The sequence below is a fragment of the Sphaerodactylus townsendi genome, linkage group LG01 (assembly GCF_021028975.2).
Source record: "Sphaerodactylus townsendi isolate TG3544 linkage group LG01, MPM_Stown_v2.3, whole genome shotgun sequence".
NCBI classification, from domain to species: Eukaryota; Metazoa; Chordata; class Lepidosauria; order Squamata; family Sphaerodactylidae; genus Sphaerodactylus; species Sphaerodactylus townsendi.
The window spans coordinates 106912587-106935614 of NC_059425.1; the positions used below are offsets into that span (position 1 = coordinate 106912587).

At 43.4% G+C, this 23028-nt stretch overlaps 1 long non-coding RNA gene across 1 annotated transcript; it reads right to left on the reverse strand.

The window, feature by feature from the left end:
• Positions 1–1755: 1755 nt before the first annotated feature.
• Positions 1756–16479, reverse strand: LOC125429072. The gene is made up of 3 exons (XR_007243941.1): positions 16351–16479; positions 10229–10357; positions 1756–1949 (listed from the first exon to the last, which is right to left on the reverse strand). It is a non-coding gene; the product is annotated as an uncharacterized LOC125429072 (long non-coding RNA).
• Between the last annotated feature and the right edge of the window lie 6549 nt (positions 16480–23028).

A 23028-nucleotide genomic window follows, 5' to 3' on the forward strand; every position in this document is an offset into this window, starting at 1 on the left:
TATGGGCACCCACATCAGCAGCTGGTCTCCCCGAAGGCCCGGTGGAAAAGCTCAGTCTTACAGGCCCTGCGGAACTCATTGAGGTCCCGCAGGGCCCGGACAGCTGGAGGGAGAGCATTCCACCAGGCAGGGGCCAGGGCCATAAAAGCCCTGGCGAGGAGTGCCAAATGCATCATAGAGGCGGGGATCACCAGCAAATTGGCCTCCGCACGAACACAGGGACCGACGTGGGACATATGGAGGCCAGAGCGGCATTTCCTCACTAGGTCACGTAGGAGTCCCCAGGCCGCGCACTTAAGGCCTTAAAGAGTGAGAACCAAAAAAAAAAGCAATTCGCTTGAAGAGGATCCGGAACTCAACTGGGAGCCAGTGCAGCTGCGACGCGAAAGCACGGGCATAATAATGGAGCCAGTCTCTAAAGAGGCACCGCCTCGTGAGCGGAGGCGATGCCGCTGCGTGCTGGACCAAAATTTTAATTTCCTCGATCAGTCGCAAGGGAAGGCCCGGCGTATGGCGAGAGTTGCAATAGAATCCTGAAATCCTGGAGGTGCGACCGCCGTTGCATGTGGGACCACTGTGGCCAGATCCACCTGGGAGAGGAAGGGGGCCAGCTGCCGGGCCTGGCGAAGATGGAAAAACGCAACCCGGGTTGTATGGGCCACCTGGGTCTCCATTGAAAGAGACAAATCCAGGTGGACCCCCAGGCTGCGAACTGAGGGGGTCGGTGGCAATGAGACCCCCTCCCACACCAGCTGCTGAAAGTCCCCCGCCTCTCCCCCTCGGCCTAGCCAAAGGATCTCCGTCTTCGTTGGATTCAACTTTAACCTGCTCTGCTTCAACCAACCAGCAACCGCCTCCAAACAATGCTGCAGAGCTGCAGGGGCAGTGACAGCTCCCCCCTCCATCGACAGAATGAGCTGGGTGTCATCAGCATACTGGGTGTCATCAGCATACTATTCCATCTTTCACCATTGATGCAATGTTTTTGCCAGTGCCCTAAGCTCACTTACAAGGGTGGTAGGTGGTGGGAATTCTTCTGATGCTTTATTTCAGACCTGTAATAGTTTATTGCCATCAAATATCCGTCTGACTTTCCTCTTTTAAATAAACATAACTCAAGTTCTTATATAGCTCTGCTCTAATTAAAATTAACACGTTGGAAATTTATAAATCTGCCAGTCCAAAAAACCCAGCTGCTGTGGCATGCTGAAGTTACTTACGCTTTCTTTTTTTAGTAGAGCTTAAGGTATTTTTTATTGTTGATCTTGAAAAAAAAACCTACCAGATTTTGATTTTGTTCGGCTTGGGGCAGGAGGTGTACTTTGGATATGAGGTTCTGGCTGCGGCCCATTTTTATTAGGAAAACTATCTTTGTTCTTATTTTCAATGATAGTAGATGAATGGTATTTGGTGGAAGGACATCTGAAGTCCCTTGAATAAGATGCAAAGCTATCTGGGGTATAGCCTCCCGTTTCATCCTCACCTAGCCAACAACCAAGGAGCTGAAATGGGTGAGAGATGGAATCTGCTCCATTACATCAGGCTAGTGATTTTATCTCATATAAAATATGAACATGTACATTTAAGTGTCAGTGGCTACTCATGATATAACAGGAGTGCACTGTAGCACCTTAAAGACAATGCAGTCAAATTTGCTCTCTCTCTCTTTCAAAACAAAACAAAACAAAACCACCCTACTGTTTCCTTTCAAAACAATCTAGAAAAAAATAGTCACTTACCAGATGGAGCATTACAGTGTGTCAAAAGTTGTTTCCATTCAAGCTATGTGGATAAGGGGCAGATCATGGGGAAAATGTATGATAGCTTTTGGCCTAAAGGTATGGTCAGTTAATAGACTTATTGGGCATTTTAAATTTCCTCCATTCTGACCATCAGTTGTTCTTTCCTGGCACGACAATATCTCCGCTTGCCAGCCAGCCAACCTGTTCCTGTAAACAGAAAGGCTTAGTAATCAAAATCCGTTGAAGAGATGACACAGTAGAGGGTTGTTTTTTAGAAAATAATAATTCTCGCACTTGGTTCTCACTGCTGGGATTTTTGATATGGAAAACAAATCTGTTTTCTTAATGTGGTTAGCATGTATCTCCATGTTATCTTTTGTTGCATTGACATCAGAGCTCTAGAAAGATTTATTTAGGGAATCAAACAAGCATGCTTTTGTAAATTTAGCTTCTTTAACTTCTGATCACAGTGATAATGCAGCAGATGGCTTTTCAGCTGAGTTCAGTTTGATTTGATTACCTCTTGCTTCTGCATGGCCCACAGCAGTGTACATGAGAAGCTGCACAGAGCCAGGAGAAGACTTTGCCTTTGGCCAATGGAGCTAAAAACAACATTTTCAAGCAGACTACCTGTTTCCTAGAGGAAAGCATGGCTCCCACCAAAATGATTACTTCCTTGCAACTGAACTGCCAGGCTAGGCTACAGGTAGGTTAAGGTCAATGGAACCAAAGGCTGTTTTGGAAATGCATGTTGACCACAATAAGAAACCAGATTTGTTTTTCCATATCAGACATCCCAGCAATGAGATCCATGCAAAATCAAAGCAACATGCTTTTGGGGACACCTAATTAAATTGATTTTAATTCCCAAGCTTTTCTTTACAGAACTACTTACCTTGCAGGACAACAAATGTCATTGTCACACATAGAAAGAGCATTTAATAGCCAGAAGGGAAGAGTATGGTCCCTAACAGTGCCATAGAATTACACACTTCTAAGTGCATTGATCAACAGACTTAGAAGGATGCTACTTTACCTCTGGCCAGCATGGTTCATGATTTCTATTTAGTGGGTTAGAGGTAGTTCCTGATAGGCTGTCAAGCCATGCCTCCAGAATATCTTAGGTGATGTTTGCTATGGGTGGCAATTGAAAATAATTCTATTTTAGGAATTCACAGAGGATGCAGTTGCTATGCTGAAAGTCAAACAAACTAGTTTATCCAAAGCAGGGGTAGGGAACCTGCGGCTCTCCAGATGTTCAGGAACTACAATTCCCATCAGCCCCTACCAGCATGGCCAATTGGCCATGCTGACAGAGGCTGATGGGAATTGTAGTTCCTGAACATCTGGAGAGCCGCAGGTTCCCTACCCCTGATCCAAAGGAATCCAAAATCTGGCAGACTCTCCAGTCAATGTTCATAGTCAGGGACTTTTTTGAGCAAAAATGGAGATATGTTTTCTTCATTATGTGAAATTAGTTCACTTTATCACTTTGCTACTTACATGATCTGTGATGCTCACATGCAAAAACTAGATTGCTTTGCCATCTTTAATTTGCCATATTTCAAATCACTCAATAACTAGAATATGAGATAATAAAAGAATGACTCCCAGGATGTGGAATGTTAACATCTTGAGACAGGGATTGTGATTATTTATCTGCATTTTTAAACTTATCCCCATTCACATAATACCCAATTTAGCTAAATAATAGTGCGGGCATCACTACCATTATGCATATATATACAATCCACACATTATAGCTTGAGTGTAGCTGACAAACTGTAACATGGATCTTGTAATCCTAGTACTACATAAACCCGCCAAGCCTAATGGTGGAAAGCACCATGAAGTTCTGACCAATTTATGGCAACCACGTACGGTTTTCCAGGCAAAAGATGAACAGAGTTGGCCTGCTGTTACCCGCCGCTATGTAGCAGCCCTAGAATTTCTTGGTGGTCTCCCATTCAAGCCAGAGTAGTAGTAGTAGTAGTAGTAGTAGTAGTAGTAGTAGTAGTAGTAGTAGTAGTAGAAGTAGAAGTAGAAGTAGAAGTAGAAGTAGAAGTAGAGGAGGAGGAGTTGGTTTTTATACCTTCTTTTCTCTACTATACAAAGTCTCAAAGTGACTTACAATCACAATCCCCTCCTCTCCCCACAACCTTGTGATGAAGGTATGACTGTGAGAGTTCTGAAGAACTGGGACTAGTCCAAGGTGACCCAGAAGACTTCATGTTTAGGAGTGGGGAAACAAATCCAGTTCACCAGATAAGAATCCACCTCTCATGTGGAGGAGAGGGGAATCAAGCTCTGTTCACTAGATTACAGTCCAGTGCTCTTAGCCACCACACCACCCTGGCAAATACTAACCAGGACTGATCCTGCTTAGCTTCTAATATCTGATGGATTCAGTTAGTCTGGAATATCCAGGTCAGAGTATTCCAGTCTAATAGCTTATGATTATATTTTTGCACCATTTTCATAATATACTATGTGTGACAGAGAAAAGGAGAAAAGTGGCTACAAAGTCAACATGCAACCCAGAAAAAAGGGAGTAACTTTTAATAGTTAGAACAGCCAACAAATTAAGAGGAGGTGATTCACTTGCCAAAATACAGAACAACTTCTTCCAAGATGAAGCCATGGGAACTATGTTAATTAATTCTTGGAGCCCAGCCACAGTAATTGATTGCTATACTGCCAACTGCAATACTAAATAATGTTTTTGCAAAATCTAACAGCTCCATAGGATGACAAGCAAAGTAAGAAAGGAAGATGCCTTCCCTTATGAGACCAAACTATTAGAGATCTGTTAAATGCTGGGAGTCCAGCTGGGACGGGGGGTGGGAACTCAAACTCTCAGGAATGTTCGAGAGACCATATCTCCCCATCAGCCCCTACCAGCATGGCCAATTGGCCATGCTGACAGAGGCTGATGGGAATTGTAGTTCCTGAACATCTGGAGAGCCGCAGGTTCCCTACTCCTGAGCTAGAGAAATGAAAATGGGGTACATACAGTGTATAGCATTTGCTTTCTACTAATATCTAATGCACAGAAGGGAGAAATGGTGTCTTACTTTCTTCACAACCCTGTATAAAGGAAAACAACATGCAGGGCAATCCTATGGTGAAGCTAAAACAGGCATCACTATCCACTGTTTACACCAGCATACCTCTTGATATCTTTTGATCTCCCAGAAATAGTATGAAAACCACAATGATAAGAAAAAAGAGCCAACATAATAACAGTATAGGCCAAATCCACAAATGCCCTAGCAACTCCATTGCCTTACCAATTACATGAGTTACAATGATGGTCTCATATTACTCCTGTATGGAAGGAACTATGCAAGCATGAGGCAATGGGAGAACCATCATCAGGACATGAGATAAGCAAGGTACACTGTAGTGTATTGTTGAAGGATGACATGGCCAGAATCAACTGGCTGGTGGGTTTTCTGGGCTGTGAGGCTGTGGTCTAGTAGTTTTTGCTCTTAACATTTCACCTGCATCTATAGCTGGCATCTTCAGAGGCATGTCACAGTGCCAGTCATAGGTGCAGGTGAAAGGTTGGGAGCAAAAACTACCAGACTTTGGCCACACAGCCAGGAAAACCCACAACAACCTACACTGATATAAGTCTGTTGGGAAAAGCACAACAAAAGCAGCAGCCCTTCATCACCAGTCACTCTGTTGCCTCCCATTGATGTACAGAGAAACACAAGGGCAAACAGCATGCATGAATTTCATTTTAGATTTCATTTTAGGATCTGCTTGTGCTTATTAAAAATTGAGCCGTTCATCTGCTTTTCTAGCATCTCTTGTCCCAATGATATTTGCAGGATTTTGTTGCTGCTGCTGCTGCTATGAGAGTACCAAGAACATTTTTGGACTAATATTTATTTATTTTCTTTACAGCTTCCCCTCACATCTGATTCTATTGCCTAGGTCAATTGTGTCCCTGTTTCCTTGCCTGCCTGTTCCCTCCCATTGCTTTGGAAACTTGTCAAATTACAGAAAAACAGGCCTCAGGGCCTTAAAATGTCCCCCCAAATTGTTTTTGGATATTCCTGTATATTTCTGGAATTTTTCAGGAATCAATAACCAAGAATCCCAAATTTCACCTGAATTCCTGAATACTGACACAGTGTTTTTGACTATAGATAGATATAGATATATTAAGACAATCAACATTCAAATACAACACTTATAGGTGACAAGAATGGTTTGAGAGCCACTATAAAATGAAGCATTCCACATAGCAAGCGTGGGCTAGTAGTTGGGCTAGTAGTGGTTAAGATCAGCGGTCTCTTATCTGGTGAACTGAATTTGTTTGTGGGTGACCTTGGGTTCTCTTAGAACTCTCTCAGGACCACTTGCCTTACAAGATGTCTGTTGTGGGGAGGGGACGAGAAGGCAGTTGTAAGAGAGAAAGGCAGAGTATAAACCCAAACTCTTCTTCTACTACTACAGATAAAACTAATAACACTTCATTCAGCCGCTCTGTTGAAGAAGAGGGCTTTTTCTACTTTGCAATGTAGGGGGAAGGGAGCCACATGGACAAAGAATAGATGCTACAATCACCAGCTCACAGCAGGCGGCTCTTGGGACTGTCTGGCTGATCAGAAGGAAAAGGACACTGCAATGAGAAACAGCAGGGAGACTGAATCCTCTGCAAAGTCAACCTTGTGAGATTTTAGAGGGAAGAGAAAAAAGAGAGCCTTTAATTCCAGGCTGCATATTTCCGCACAAGAAAAGATTTGGAAGAGCAAAAACTGCTAAAGAAAGAACCAACAGCTTGATGTTGTTGACTATCTCAGCTGGGCCTCAAAAGTTACAATAATTTTACCTATTCACTCCCCCCCACCCCCACACACACACACACATACATCTGATCCAGTCACACTTTCCACATGTGCCATATTGTTTTCCAGCTCTCCTGTATTACCTCATGAAGCTTTATTGCATGCTTAACCAAGGATAAAGAAAATCAGGAAGACACTGAGCTGTTTGAGCATACCTTCATTGGACAGGAATTACCTTCTTTTGGAATAGTACTGTGACCAATAAAAGGGGGGGGGGGCTCTAGTGTAAATAGCATTGTTTACTCATTATCCACAGTTTAAGATGAGCAAGGGAGGGATCTTAGCTCAGTACAGTTTCCCTCAGGAAAGTGGAGGTGCTCAGCAGTCCATAACTAATAGGGTGCACACACGCCCATCTCTTGTCCTGGGGAAATGTGTTCAAAATTATATCTCTTTTTTTTGCAGGCATCATATTTCACCATTGTTGGGGGCAGGAACAACCCTCCGAATGAGCACAGCATTCAATCTAACTTTTACTGTTCCATCCCATTCTCAAATAGACCATACACAAGGAGTATTCTAGCAACCCAGTCCTACCTACTGGGCATGCAGGGATAAGACTGTGCTGGCAACAGCTTTATTTATTTTAACTGCCGGTAATTGCATCTGTGCAACTTGCTGCTACACCATTCCACAAAGCACGTGTCTGAAACAGCATGGTAAGGTGGTTAGAGTGTTCAACTAGGATCTGGAAGACCCAGGTTTAAATATCCACTGTGCCAGTCATGCTCTCTCAGCAAAACCTATTCCACAGGGCTGTTATTGTAGGGATAAAATAGAGAAGAGGAGCAGAATGTTGTAAATTTATTTTGGTTCCCACTGAGGAGAAAAGCAGGGCATAACTTTCTAAATAAATTAAATAAATATATGCCTATGTATCTATCATCTGTACACACCAAAAGAGTCAATATGGTGGAGTGGTAAAGAGCAGGTGGATTCTAATCTGGAGAACCGGGTTGATTACCCACTCCTCCACATGAGTGGTGGACTCTTTTCTGGTGAACCAGATTTGTTTCCCTACTCTTCTTCTTCTGCAAGATGTTTTAAACAGAGGCGATTGCCTCTTTTCACTCCACACACCCAAAACATTTCTGCTGGGTGACCTTAGGCTACTCACAGTTTTCCAGAACTCTCTCAATCCCACCTACCTCACAAGGTGTCTGTTGCGGGGAGAGGAAGGGAAAGGCATTTGTAAGCCACTTTGAGTTTCCTTACAGGAGACAAAGGGAGGGTATAAATCCAAACTTCTCTTCTTCTTCAAAAACCTGAGAATGCCCAGCCCCAGCCCTCCAGTCTGAGGGACTGGTTTTGTGATGTTGCCTTTCCCATCTTTCTTGCCTTCTGACACCACTGAAATACCATAAAACTGTCCTTTTGGGGTGTATTTTTCCTCAGTAATACCAGCATAAGCCAGTAATTACTGATTTAGTTTCTCATCAGCAGCATTTCACTTTCATAAAGGGGAACTAACAGGATTTGCTTCTCGGGTCCCCTTCATTGTATTTTTGTTGAAAGTGTGCTACTGCAAACTTCCTGACATCAATCCAAAAACAAAAAAAATGCCTTGGTTATTAGAAAATGGCATAAGGGAAGATAAAGAGGCAGTGGATATTTGGCCGACTCAAGAGGCCGTATGTGAGGGCATGAAGAATGCATTTATCTGTGCTTGTGTGCATTCTTCTTTCTTTAATTGTTGCTTTTGTATAAGGTTTTGTTGACCAGTAGGTGGAACATACATGATAAGAAGCAAAAAAGAACTGGTCTCTTAAAAATTTACTAGGTGCCTAGAGTAGTGTTGCCTATGCTGTGGGTCCTGATATAGGTCCATTCCACACAGCACAAAAAAGACCTATGACTTCTGTGATATGTTTTTAAAAGAGGCAATTGCCTCTTTTCACTCCACACACCCAAAATAAGACATCTGGAGACGTCTTAAAAAGTGGGGGCTTCTGGGTGCTTTCCAGACAGCAAAGATGTCAGAGAGGGAAAGAAGTTGTTTCCCACCTGACCTTTTTGCTCTCTGATCAGTTTCATCCTCAGCTTGTGCCCAACATTATGTGTGAAGATGAAAGAATCCTCCCTGCTTCCATTTGCTGAAGGTTGCCCCAGGATGTTTGCTCTGCAGGCTCTGATCCTAGATGCCTTTTCAGCCCAAAAAGTACACTGTTATATTCAGCTGATCCTGCCAATTCCAGCAATGTTTAGTTTACTTTTTTTTTAGAAGCTATCTTTGTAGCTATGCAGAAACACATAGGAGAATCTTAGCCGCTCGGAAGACAGGTCTGCTGTCCATTGAAAAGCATTGGATTGACTGCCCTCCACAAACTGCACAGAAAAACTAAGCTACAAAAATAGCTCCTTGAAAATTAAAAAGAAATAGAGAAACTATATATTGCCAGAATTGGCAAGATCAGCTGAGTATAGCTATGTGCTTTTTGGGCTGAAAAGGTGCTCAGGATCTTAGCTTACAGAGCAAACATCCTGAGGCAACCTTCAGCAAAAGGTGGCAGGTAGAATCCCTTCAGTTGCACCCAAAATGTTAGGTGCAAGCGGAGGTTGAAACTGATCAGAGAGCAAAACTGTCAGTTGGAAAACATGATGCCCCCTGAGCTCTGCATTCTGCACAGCCAGCCAGGCGACATCTTGTAGGCAGCTTAAGGGTAAAAGGTGCATTTTGAAGCATTTTTAAAAGAAAGACGTCTTGAACAGAAATAAGGCCTCCTCCCAGTACACTTTTTTTTTTGCTGTCCTCAGCTTAATTTTTTGCATCCTCAGCTGTGGATTATAGACCCACAAAAGTGCTCACAATATAGGGATTCCAACTCCAGCTTGGGGAGGGGAGAGAACTTCAATGAGCATGTAATTCCATAGTGTCTAATCCCTGAAGCTGCTGTTTCCTCCAGGGGGACTGATCTCTGTAGCCAGAAGTTCAGTTGTAATTCTGAGAGGATTCCATGCTCAACTGGAGGATGGCAACCCTGGACATAAAGTCTGTGAAAGGGGGTCCCAAGCTTTTGCAGTTGTGTTCATCTGTGCGTGCTCTGATCATTTATTTGTTTTGTTTTTGTTTTGTTTTACTAGATTACCACACCAAAGAGAGCCAGAGTGGAGTTGTGGTTAAGAGCAGAGGACTCTAATCTGGAGAACAAGATGCAATACCTCACTCCTCCACCTGAAGTCTGCTGGGTGACCTTAGGCCAGTCACAGTTCTCTCAGACCTCTCTCAGCCCATGTAGAAGCAAGTAATGGCAAACTGCCTCCAAATGTCTCTTGAAAACCCTACAGGGTCATGAAAACCCTACAGGGTCATGATGTCAGATGCAACTTGATGGCACACACACACATACCACACCAAATAAATTTAGACCATACTAAAAAGCCAAACCATTGGCTAGACCGCATAGGTGTCAAACTTGCGGCCCTCCAGATGTTATGGACTACAGTTCCCATCATCCCCTGCAACCATCATGCTGGCAGGGGATTATGGCAGACTATGATCCCTGCTATCTGGAAGGCTGCTGAGGGCTTGAGACCTGTGAAACTGCTCATTTAAAGTGCAGCAGTAGCTATGCTGACTGAATTTTCTCTTCAACTATTAGAAGAAAATGTAAAAGGAGGCCTTACCTTCTTTGCAGTGTCACCCCTGGAAGAGGGGAAAGGGAAGGTGACAGGGCATGCTGGTTCTGCTGGCTTTCCAGTCCTGTCTGTAGAAAAGGAAACTTGTCCTAGGAGACTTCTTGCTTGTTAAAATGGCTAGAACAAAAACATTCATAATCAGATATCCTGATCTGGATAGATGGGTGTGTCTATACAAGCATCATGCTTAGCAACAGTTCTAAAGTAATCCTATTTCTATAACTCATCAAATGGTAAGGCAAAGCAAGCTCACTACTCAGCCATCTGAAAAACTACTTAAACAAAACCTATCCCCCACTTTTGGATGAACATTTTAATATAGTGAGGGGGTCTGTACATGTGTAAGTGAAGCTGAGAGCAATTCTGTAAGGCGTCTAGACTCTGGCAAAAGGCTAAAATCCTAACAGAGTCATCCATGACAGAATCTTTGCAGCTGAGACACCAGACTAAGATATGTCCATCCCCTTCAAGGATCAATGGCAACATCAGTAGAAGAGAACAGATTGTTCCAGTGGTGATGGAGACAGAGAAATCCTCGAAGAGTAGCTACTGGGCAGCAGCAGCGGAAGATGACACTGGCGGAGGATCTTTCATAGATAATGGCTGTGCCACTACGGTTACTTTACAGAAGAAGCAATGGTAAACCACTTCTGACCAATCCTTACCTCAAAAATCCTATGATGAAAAAGATATAATGCTGGAAGACAATACCTCCAGGTCAGATGTCACTGAATTAGCTACTGGGAAAGAGTGGAGGACAAATATGAGTAGTGCTGTTCTTAATGACACAACTGGACAAAAGCCGAAAGGACATTCAGTTGTTGATGTGAATGGATGCAAAAGGAAAGTCTAAACCTGTTTGACACATATAATAAGAACAGGGAACATAAGAAGCATGAATCAAGGTAAGCTTGACATTTTAAAATGAGAAACTGAATGCTTAAACATTTCAGTCCTGGGAACGAGTCAGTTAAAATAAACTGGGTTAGAAAATTTTCAGTTAGAAAATTACCAAGTATTTTACTCATGGAATTACGAACACAGAATAAACTGAATTGTTTTAGTAGTGAGGTGAGATGTAGAAAACGCAGTTAGGAGTTATAATGCAAAGTCTGCCCAAATAATATTAGTCCAAATTCAGGGAAAGCCTATCAATGTAATCGGCATTCAAGTTGACACCCTACGACAGATGCTGATGAGAAAGAAACTGGAAGTTTTTATGCAAGTGTTCCGGAAGAAATTGATCACATACCTAACCGTGGTGTACTGATAATCATAGGTGGCTGGAACTCAAAAGTAGGAAACAAAACAGAATCAAATATTGTTGGCAGATTTGGGCTAGGAGCACAAAACAAAGCAGGAAAGGGACTCATAGGATTTTGTGAGGGCAGCAATTTGGTCATTGCAAACACATGTTTCAGACAACCAAACAGATGATAGTATTCATGGACATCACCAGATGGCTAGAATGGAAATCAAATAGATTACATAATTGGAAGCAGAAGATGGGAAAGCTCTATTCAGGCTTGTTGATTCATTAAAGCCAAATCAGCAAAAAACTGAAAAACCCTATTCTGCTTTTTTCAGGTTTTTTGGGACCAAATACACAAACCCGGCAAAAAACCCCAAACTGAATAGTAAAATAAAAATAAAAAATGATAATTAAGTTTTGGCTATTTAAACTGTAAAGGGCTTGTTTCCACGTAGATTCTTCCATTTGAATTGACTGGGGTCCATTGTAGCTTATAAGGAATTTCTGGGGGTGTCCATCTGTACAGGGGACATTTTCAAGGTAGAGGCACCTAACTTGCCAGGTGGCTTCAAGAGACTCTCCAGATAAAAGCACCCAGGTTTGGTGAAGTTTGGTTTGGAGGTGGGGGTGGGGGGTAGGGTTGGGATTTTAACTTTTGTATGTTGCGGTGCCCACCGGGCCTTTGGAGTGTCCAGCTGCTGAACGGTGCCCCCTCACTGCTCTGTGCCTGGGACAGTAACATCAGGGTCCCCTCATATTGAGGGGCCCCACCGCCCCCCCCTCATGGGGGAAGGTTTTAAATTGGGGTTGGACGCCTCTTGTTGTTATTATGTATTATGGTTATTCGCTGTTTTTATGAGTTTTAAGCTATTTTATGGGATGGAGCTTATGTATTTATATTTGTATGACCGCTCCTGTTGATGTTCAAATAATGTTGTTCACCGCCCGGAGCCCTTCAGGGATCGGGCGGTATATAAATTTAATAAATAAATAAATAAACAAATAAATAAATAAATAAATAAATAAATAAATAAATAAATAAATAAATAAATAAATAAATAAATAAATAAATAAATGGGGATGTTTTAATGTAGCAGCCACCTAGAAATCTTGTCTATAGCTGGGGTATAATAAATTTAAAAAATAAATAAAATTCCTCATAGGTTCAAATGGTCCCTAATTGTTTTGCGTTTTTTTCAGGAACCCCTGCATGTTTTAACCAGACCTCAGTAAGGCCTCACTACCTAGGATTAAGCCTTTCTCCACTGTGCCATTTCCTTCGTAAACATCAGTCTCTGCCCTGAGTCATTATTAGTGAAAGATTGGGATGCATGTTATTTCAGTCTGCCATTTTGTGGCTATAGCAGCTGCCAGTGGAGTGGGGGGCAATTTTTACCAAGCAGGCAGTACAGAGCTGTGGCAAAGCTACAAGAGGACGGGGGGTGCGCCGTGCACCGGGCGCACGCCTGGGAGGCACAGAAAATTGCCCCCAGGCCCCTCAACCTTCCCCCTGCCCCCCTTCATGGTGCCCCCCTGCAGCACCCCCCTTCCCTCCTTCCCACACTTACCTTAGTTCCTTTCCTTTTTCAGAACTTTTTCAGGCTACAAAAGGCCTGTTCGCAGTAAAAACGGCCTGAGGAACTACAGTTCCCAGGAGACCTTGGGGCTCACAAGGTCTCCTGGGAAGTATAGTTCCCATCAGAAGGAGGGAAGGGAATTCCACGAGGGGGCAGAGGGCATAGGAAAATATAGTATGTGCTGGCTAAGAGCAGTTTGGCCAACTTCATCGCCACTGAGGTACCAGGAGGCAATGAACTCTCTACTAATGAACTCTCTACCACTGTGCTGATCCAAATAAGGACTGACAAATTTTCTTTTAAAGATTGACTTACATGTTATGAGATCTGAACACAAGTCTCCCAAGGTAGCAGGCAGCTTGATCCTCTGAAATGAAGAATGTTGGAGGAGAAGGAATCTGCTACCCTGTAACACTTGAACACATGTTATCATTAATAACTTAAGAAGTTGGCTGCTGTGGGTTGTCCAGGCAATGGGGCCGTGGTCTGGTAGTTTCAGTTCCTAATGTTCCACCCTCATCTGTAACTGGCGTCTTCACAGGCATGTCCTGGTAAGATGTGTTTCTCTCTGTGGCACAGTGTGCAGTGACAACATAATCCTTTGACAACACATTTAACAAGTTATGCATACAAGACAGGCATTTAGACAATCTCATAATGTCTGGAGAGCCCTGGCTTCAAGTTAGTTGGTTGGACATACAAAGAATGTGCCTACCATCCTTATAAAGTATCCCCTAGAGTACCTCTTCTGGACCTCAGTTTGAAAAAAGAAAACTATTTTCAAATACAAAAGCAACAATAACTTTTGAAGCTTAAAGGTTAGAGTAAATGGGTGAGAAGAGCTTGGGAGTTTAAGGATTGCATAGTTAAGCAGCCCCTCCTTCAATGACTCAGATGCTTTCTGGTGCTCTGCCTCCCACACAAAGTTGATCTTTGTTAGCTGATAATAGTGGTGCTGCTCTCTTTGAGAAATCTTTTGCTGATCTTTTCTAGAATCCTTGGAGATGAAATAATCTTTGTATTTGCTCCCGAGTTTCTGGGATTGCCAATTTTTCAGAAGGAGCTGCAAATGTTCTTCCCTGACAATAGGTCCTAAGAAAACCATGCAATTCCTGGCAAACTGACATGAATGACTTCCCTGCCATTTTAAATCTAGAGCCTGTGAATAATTCTAGAAGCCGTTCCAGACCCAACAAATGTTCTTCTACTATTTTATAAAAACGTTGTATGAATATGTAAGGGTATTGTGATTTTTCATCACATTTGCTTAATTCATTCTCCACTAGATTTCTTCACAGTGACTATTGGGGAAGCCCAGGGAGATGTAGAATGCTTTACGAAGCCATCTTCTAGCATATGAGTTAGTTTCTCCTTTGCAATAGCCCGAGATGAAAAGGGGATCTGACGTTGAAGTTGTTTCCCTGGCACACCCCCTGGCTTCAGCACAGTCTGATTGCACACTTTCTTCTTTCTCCCAGGCTCTTCGTTGACAAAGACACACCTCTGTACTCAAGGAGTTTCTGTTCCAGTTGCTTCTTAGCTTTTTCAGCTGCTTCTGCCAAATCAACACCCAGTTCTCTTACTGATTTGGCAACTACACTCTTCCCAATCTGCACATCTCTGAAGCTCACCTATGTTATTCTAGTAATTCTCCCAAAGGGCTGATTGTATGTGAGTTGTCCTTTTTTGGTCAAACAGAGCAGAATATAATCCCGAACTCTTCTTTTGAAACAGAGTCATCTGTGTCGATTACAGGAGACTAAATAAGCAAATAATTCAGCTGTCCATTCCCCAACATGGCAGGCCTACCCGGATAAAAAGTAGAACAAGAAGAGACTACCCTTTCAAAAGTACTTTCAGCATTCATAAGTCCAAAGAGCAGTCTGCAGAACTGAAAGAGCACCCAGGGAATAACAAAGGTCAATTATGCATAGGTCTCTGCGTTATGGCAACGGTAAATATATGTTAGGGCAAGATTTCCACCCAGTTGCTTCTCAGCTTTTTCAGCTGCTTCTGCCAAATCAACACTCAGTTCTCTTCCAGATCTGGTAACCCCAATCTGCACATCACTTAAGCTCCATCTCCCATTGTTTCCTATTGTTTCTAATAAGATGGGAACAAGAAGAAGAGTTTTGGATTTATATCCCCCCTGTCTCTCCTGCAGGACACTCAAAGGGGCTTACAATCTCCTTGCCCTTCCCCACTCACAACAAACACCCTGTGAGATAGGTGGGGCTGAGAGAGCTCCGAGAAGCTGTGACTAGCCCAAGGTCACCCAGCTGGCAAGTGTGGGAGTGTACAGGCCAATCTGAATTCCCCAGATAAGCCTCCACAGCTCAGGTGGCAGAGCTGGGAATCAAACCCGGTTCTTCCAGATTAGATACACGAGCTCTTAACCTCCTACGCCATTGCTGTTCTTTTGGGGACCCTTTTGGGGACCCATAGAATTGGACCCCCTGAACCAAACTGCACCAAACCTGGGTGCTCTTACCATGAGAGTCTCCCAAAGCCACCCTGCCAGTTAGGTTCCTCTACCTTGAAAAATGTCCCCTGTACAGATGGATGTCCGAAGAAATTCCCCATAAGCTACAATAGAAAATGGGAGAATCAATGTGGAAACAGGACTTTTAAAGTTTAAACAGCAAAAATCCAATTAGCCAAGTACCTATTTGGATTATTGGGGGCTTTGTTTTATTATTCAGTTTGTGGGTTTTGCCTAGTTCTTGTAAGTTTGGCCTCAGAAAAAAAAACCCAGAATACGATTTGTATAGATTTGTACTTTCTCCTTGCCTCAGAAGTCCTGTCCATTTCCCCCTTACTCCCCCACCCCACCCCCGACCCAAGACTGCTTGTGAAGCACTTGCACCTATGCCTTTTCCACTGTGGCAAGCTATTGGAAGGCTGCTGATGTTACAAGAGAGCCAGTCTAGAGTTGGAATTAAGAGCAGATACTTTTAGGGAACCACCCATTTCTGCTTTTACACCCTGTGCACAAAATAATCCATTGGTTTGTTGAAAATCACATCTTCTTTAATCAGCAGGCTATGAAACTCTCCTGTTAATCCATACAAATGATCCTCTCCTGGCTTGCTGCTGACATTGGCCCCTCTCTGCATTGCCTGTACTGTATCTGGCTGAGCAGGTTTTGTGTAATTCATGCAGGGAGGAGCAGGGAATGTGCTGTCAAATAGTCTTCTCAAAGCACATAAGGCAGCATGCAACAGTTTTCCCCCTCTCCTCTTTCTAGACTGCCATTCTGTCTGTCATAGAGGGATCATTACCTGGTGAAGTTTGGACTGTTGTCTGGAGGGCCATCTGGTCATGTTGTGATGGATCAGTTTCAGTTGTTGCAGTCTGAGGATGTGGACAGGCTGCTTGCAGGGATGCGACCTACCATCCTGAACCCATGCTCATCTTGGCTGATTAGATCAAGCCGAGGGGGAGTGGCTGAGTGGATCCAGGGTGTTGTTAATGCCTCATTGAGGAGGGGATGATGCCGCTGACTCTTAAGGAGGCAGTGGTTCACCCCCTTCTGAAGAGTCACTCCCTGGATCCTACAGTTCTGGATAATTACCATCCAGTTGCCAGTGTTCCCTTTTTAGGGAAGGTCCTGGAGACAGTATGGCTACACAACTGTGGACACTCCTGGAGGAAGCTGACTATCTAGATCAATTTCAATCTGGTTTCAGGTGGGGTTTCAGCACAGAAATGGCCTTTGTCACCCTGATGGATGACCTTTACTGGGAGGTGGACAGGGGGAATTCCTCCCTGTTAATTCTTCTGGACCTCTCAGCCACTTTCGATACCATTGGTATTTCATGGTATTCTTCTAGAACAGTTCCGTGGGTTGGGTTTAGGGGGCACTGTTCTTCAGTGGTTCTCATCCTTCCTTAAAACCTTCCTCTTTACCCAGGCCTTCAATTGGTGACCCTCAGGGTCTACCATATCGATGCCTGCTGAAGGGTGGGGGGAGGGAGGGGTGGGGATTTTTAATGGATGTTTTTATTGACTATTTTAAAGGATGTTTTTATGATGGTTTTAATGTTTTTGTTTTTAGGACTGTAATGTTTTAATGGGACTTTTACCCCATTATGTAAGCCACTCTGGGACTTCAGTGTAGGGCGGGGTTTAAATTGAATATATAAATAAATAAATTCGTCTTTAAGATGCCAGCAGACTCCTGTTTATATAAGATAAGCCAAGTAGCCTTTCACAATAGCAGTAACAGCAGTGATAGCACAATTTTACCAGGCTTACTAACCTAATTAAGGATCTACTATGGGAGAGGAACCACACATTGTGATTCATCCCCCACCTGGATAGTATCAAACCACATGAAACACTCATTCAGTGATTTCTTTTGCTAAACAATCTTCACTTTCAGGTCAACCCAAGTGTCCTGGGAGACTACAATGGCTGTACAGTCCTTGTGGTATGGTAAGGGTACTGGACAACAACTTGGAAGATGATTTTATGATAATTTTTCTTATAATTTGATTGTATTTGTTTTAATGTTGTGAGCTGCCTTGAATAGGTCTCTGGAAAGGCAGGATACACACAGTCTAAAAGTAGTAATAATAATTAAATTTCACTGACAGGATTCTTATAAGGACAAAATGAGGGGAATCATTTGTATTACTGTGACTTTTCTGGAAGAATGGCGAGACAAAAATAGAATGAGAAACAACCATTGCAGCAAGAGCCTGCCCTACAATGTCTGGGTGGGTCTACAGCAGGATCTTCCATTCTCTCCTTTAAAAGGCTTTGACCTGGACTCCCAGGAGATCCTGCCCCACAGCACTTAAGCCCATCTCTATCCATAAGGCTCTTCTTTTTTGGCATCTTTGTAATTGTTTGATTTAGGGCTCTTAAGTATTCAGTAGCAGTGTTATTGCCTGATTGCTTATAAGCCATGTTTATTTATGACCTAAGTGGGATTCGGATGTTTGAAATCAATCAAATAAACTGGATTAAGGTGAACATGTTCAGTGTACCAGGAGAGACTGAGATTAGTTGCCTAGTGTGCTTTCCCCCCACCTGATCATTTAATTGCAATAAACAAACCCACTTTATTTCTCTGCAATTGAAGAAATATTTTAGTCCTGTTACCATGTCAGAAATAAAGAAGAATCAGTGTCTGACCAGTGTTTCACTAGTAAGATGCACTTCAGCTCCAGCCTTTGAAGTTCTCTGGAGTTTTGAGTGCTTTGACATAGAAGGACTTCATTGTGTTCAATGGGATTAGAAATAAACTCCATCTGGAAACTCCATCTCTATTTAAGGTTCCAAAGAAAGTTAGGAGGGTCCCCATTTCAGATATACAGCAGGCAGCTGTTTCTGAATTAGCCCGAACCACCAGAAACTGCCACATTGCTGCCACCATGTGATGAATCAGAAGGCAGTCCTTGGTGCCAAGGGAAGCCTAGCTGTTGGGAGATTGCCCAGTTACTTTGTTTTGTGTAGGCTCAAGGCATGTGCTACAGCCCATAGACACACTGGCATACAATGGAAAGAGGGAACATCTCTGCTTGTAAGGTGTGCAAAATGATGCAGCTGAGATGGCAGGAGAACTAATGTTTATAGAATTTATACCCACATCTAACCATGCATAAAGCAGTTTCCAGCAAACCATATAACACAATAATAAAAACATGAACACAGATCTAAATCAACAGCACCAATTTCTCCCCAATGTTCAAAAGATGAACTTCCAACCAATGATAATTGATCCAGGGAATTTCTGTTATTAAACAGCCTTTCAGAGTTCATAGAAATTTACGGGTGAAAATGCTGTCTTCACCTCCTCTGGAAGACCATTCCAAAGGATGGGGACCACTAACAAAAAGGCAAAGGATCTAATGACAACCAATGGCACCTCCCTGAAGGAGAGCAATTGCAAGAACAGCTGTTGGATAACAGATGTAGTTAGTAGTCAGATCTGGAAAATGAGAGATGTTCCTTCAATATGAAGAAGAGCTGGGATTGTTCATGGAAACATCTCATCAACCAATGTTGCTGTTGTAAGATCTGTGTTACATGTGCCTATCACTGTCACTCTACAAAATGCCAAAATGCAGGCAGCAGCATTCTTCACAAGGTGTACTTTCCAAGTTACTGTCAAGGGCAGTTCTCACTGAACATGTTGCAGTAACCTAGCCCAGGGGTTACAGATGAATGTATCAATTGGCTAGACTGGCAGAGTCCAGACAAGAGGTTACATTTTTAACCAGGTATGAACAAGCGGGGGCGGCGCTGAGGGCTTTCAGAGAAAATGAGATCCCGCCCCTCACCTCCAGCTTTGTTCTTTTGAGCCTGCCCCTCTTCCCTTTGCTCCTGTTCCCCCACCCTCTCACCTGCTCTTCTGCCTTCACCTCTTCCTTCTTCTTGTTGTACTGCTCAAACTCACTTTTGTTTTCTATTGTTAAAATAGATTGCTATGATTGCTTAGATTATGACTGTCTGTGGGAGAGAGGGGTCAATCTTACCCCCAATGAGTTTTTTGTCTTAGAATACATTTTTTCTTCAAGCCTGGGTTTCTCTAAATGGCAGCAATTCCAGCTCCATCACATAGACTTGTCTGTCCACAAGGCCCAACTATGGGTGAAGATAAAAGGTTTTCCCAGCAAGTATTTTAGCCTGGCTTTCAAAAAGCAGAGTTGGTTCAAGAAGATCTCCCAATTCTGCACTTGATCCAAGCCAATTTGATTCTAAATCTCTCTTGGTGGATAAGCCAACTTTCTCCCCTTATGGGACTCAGAAGCAGTTTATATAAGATTTTCAGGAGCTCTCCTGTCCAAGCACTAGGAAGGACCAAGCAAAGTCATCCATGCTGGAATGTCATGGGCTTTCCAATAATACCCTGGGATTCCTGGGGACTGAAGATTTGAACATCAGTAAATGTGTCTGTGACAAGCATTTAAGACTGCCAGTTGGGGAGTGGGGAGAGACTCAACATGCTGTGCTTTTTCTTTCACTGAACAGTGAATAAATCCATTCATGACATTTCTCATGGCTAAAAATTAACACCTGCTAATTACTGCATACGTTGAAGGAAGAGCCACAGGATCTAGCTCAAAGTTGGCAACGCCCTCCTCAAGAAACCACAATCACCACAATAAAATGTGGCAATTGAACTCATTAACCTCACAGCCACACTTGATGAGAACCACTGACTTGCCTGCACCAGCAGCACTTGCAGAGGCTGGATGAGCGGAAGCATGAGCAATGGCTCTCTTTCACATACACACCCTGGACTACAAAGCCCTGAATCTCCATATTATTATTGTCCTTCCTTGAGTGACAGTAAAGATGCCATCATCGCACACAGCAGTTTTTCATCTTATTTTATCATGGGGTAGAAGGGAACCCAAGGACCTTGCTAGTGGGGAGTTCAGCTCTAGGGACAGAAAAAGATGCAGTTTTGAGGCAGTCAATGCTGCCACCTAGTGGATAGCATCACAAGGCTAATAACAGCATCTATACCCTGTTCCACATAAAGACCCAAGTAAAATTGTAACTTCATCCACCATTTCCTCCAGCCCCTTCCCACGTGCTCTATGCCTCCCATTCGTCATCCAGTCTAGACTAGCCTACGACAAGTGTGGGGCAAGGAACATGTGGAGGGGGATGAAATGGTAGATGAAGTTATAATTTTGTTTAGTTCTTTATGTGGAACAGGGGGTAGGAAGAGGAATCACTTTTGAATACTTTGATGAGTAGATGTACATGAGGAAAACAACACGCATGGCTAAACTTTAGATTTACAAAAGATGAGGTGAATGTTAGGGGTGATTGTGGTGTGCCCACAGAAAAAAGCAGCAATCAGCAAGACTGTCAGGTGATGGGCAAGTATCTTCCCAAAACTTGGGGATCATTCAGTGCAAACTATCCTTATATAAGAGCCTGGTTGCCATCCATTACTAAAAAGGAAAATTGCATCAGTGACTATGTGATTGTGCCATCAGAAAAACTGACTAGTCCAGGGGTAGGGAACCTGCGGCTCTCCAGATGTTCAGGAACTACAATTCCCATCAGCCCCTTTCAGCATGGCCAATTGGCCATTCTGAAAGGGGCTGATGGGAATTGTAGTTCCTGAACATCTGGAGAGCCGCAGGTTCCCTACCCCTGGACTAGTCCAAGCACAGGCGTACGGCCGATAGGGACATGGGGTCACCCCATGTCCCTGGGTGCACGCCTTTTGGTCACGTGGGGGCGCTGGACACCCCACCATATAACAAAATGGCATGCGCCCCAGCTGCACACCATCAAGCCCCACCCCCGGCCTCCAAGAAGGCCAGCTTTTGCCCACCCCAGGCCCTGGGGATGGCAGGAGCTGGCCTGCAGAAAGGTGGGGGCAGGGCTCAGTCTGAGCTCCGCCCCCTAGCATGGAGGGCACGGGGGTGGGGGGGCACCCAGAGGAGGTGTTGCCCAAGGGTGTCATTTCCCCTGGATATGCTTCTGAGTCCAAGCTCAGCTGAGAGGGTCATGGTCTCCAATAAATTTTGCTTCAGTTGTCAGTACAGCTAATTTGAAAGTCTGAACACTCCCATGTGTGAAACACTGAGGGGGCTTTTAGGGTTATCACATGAAGAAAATAAGGAGCACACTGGGAGACTGTAAGAATATGACATTGTACATGCATCAGAACAGTACTCTGTCAGATGACCCTATCCATGTAATGGATTAAATTTAAGCTGCTTTACAGCACTGCTTCTCTTCTTTTCTATGAATATTTACTTAATAAAGATTAAGGAATGGTTCTCTGAAAGAAGGAATAGGCAGCAAGCCTCAGGCTCATCCACACCATGCCTTACACCTGGTCATTTCTGAAGCCTCGGTTGATCTCCTCCGTAGCATCAGGGAGTTGAGGTCACACACGGTACAGTTTTGGAGAGGGGTGGACATTGTTACTTATCATAAGCTATGGTGTAGATGCTTTCCCAGTCATCTTTAACCTTTGATCCAGTCATGCCTGCTGAGCACACAACATTATCGCTAAACACCTCCCAAACCACAAGTCAAAAATTAGAACTTACAAAATAGCCCTCCAGACAAGGCACCTTTGTTTATATATCTGTATTTATGACATGTGCATATGATACACAGACTGCAGGCATACATCAACGAGACCCTTGCACCTGAAGGCTATCAGCTAACTCCTTAATGTAAGGCTTGATTCTTGTTTGCTGTGTGCCCTGCTTAAAGGCCTGGGGGTGGGAATCAGGCTTTTTTCAGCACAAGGTGAGCAGTATAAAGCAACTTTAATTTGCTTGCTGTTAGAAGCTATTGCATAAAGAGATAAGGGGTTGTATAAAATCCAAAAATATTGAATGCCCCCCATTCGCCTCCAAGGTTCCTAATGCTTCTTAGCATGTGTGGATTGTCAAGAATCACTCTAGGTATCCAATTATCACCCATATGCTTACACAGCCACATATCATGTTCCAGATTCCTGTGTCCTAGCTGAGGAAAGACTCACATTTCCTCAAGAATAGCACACTGCAGTTTGTGCAGTGGAAAAATACACTGTCCCAAAAATATCTTGAGGAAAAATAACAAATGAACAATGAACCCTTATTCTGCCACCTAATAAAAAATAAGAGCATGGGCTGGGGTGATTTTCTGTAACTTTCATGGATTGAATTAAATAACAATATTTGATATTAACTTAATAACAATAATGGCTGAATGTGTGTTTCCTAGTTGTGAAATATTCCCTGCATCCCAGACTTTACAGGTTTTTGACTGTCACCTTTGCCTGTCGGCAGCAATCTTACATATTGGCCACCTGGACACATGAAGCTACTTTGTCCTGAATCTGACCACTGGGCCATCCCAGTCAGTACTGTCTACTCAGACTGGCAGCAACTTTCCAGGGTCTCAAGCAGAGGTCTTTCATATCACCTACAACCTGATCCTATTTTAACTTGAGATGCTGGAGACTGAAATTGGGGTCTTTT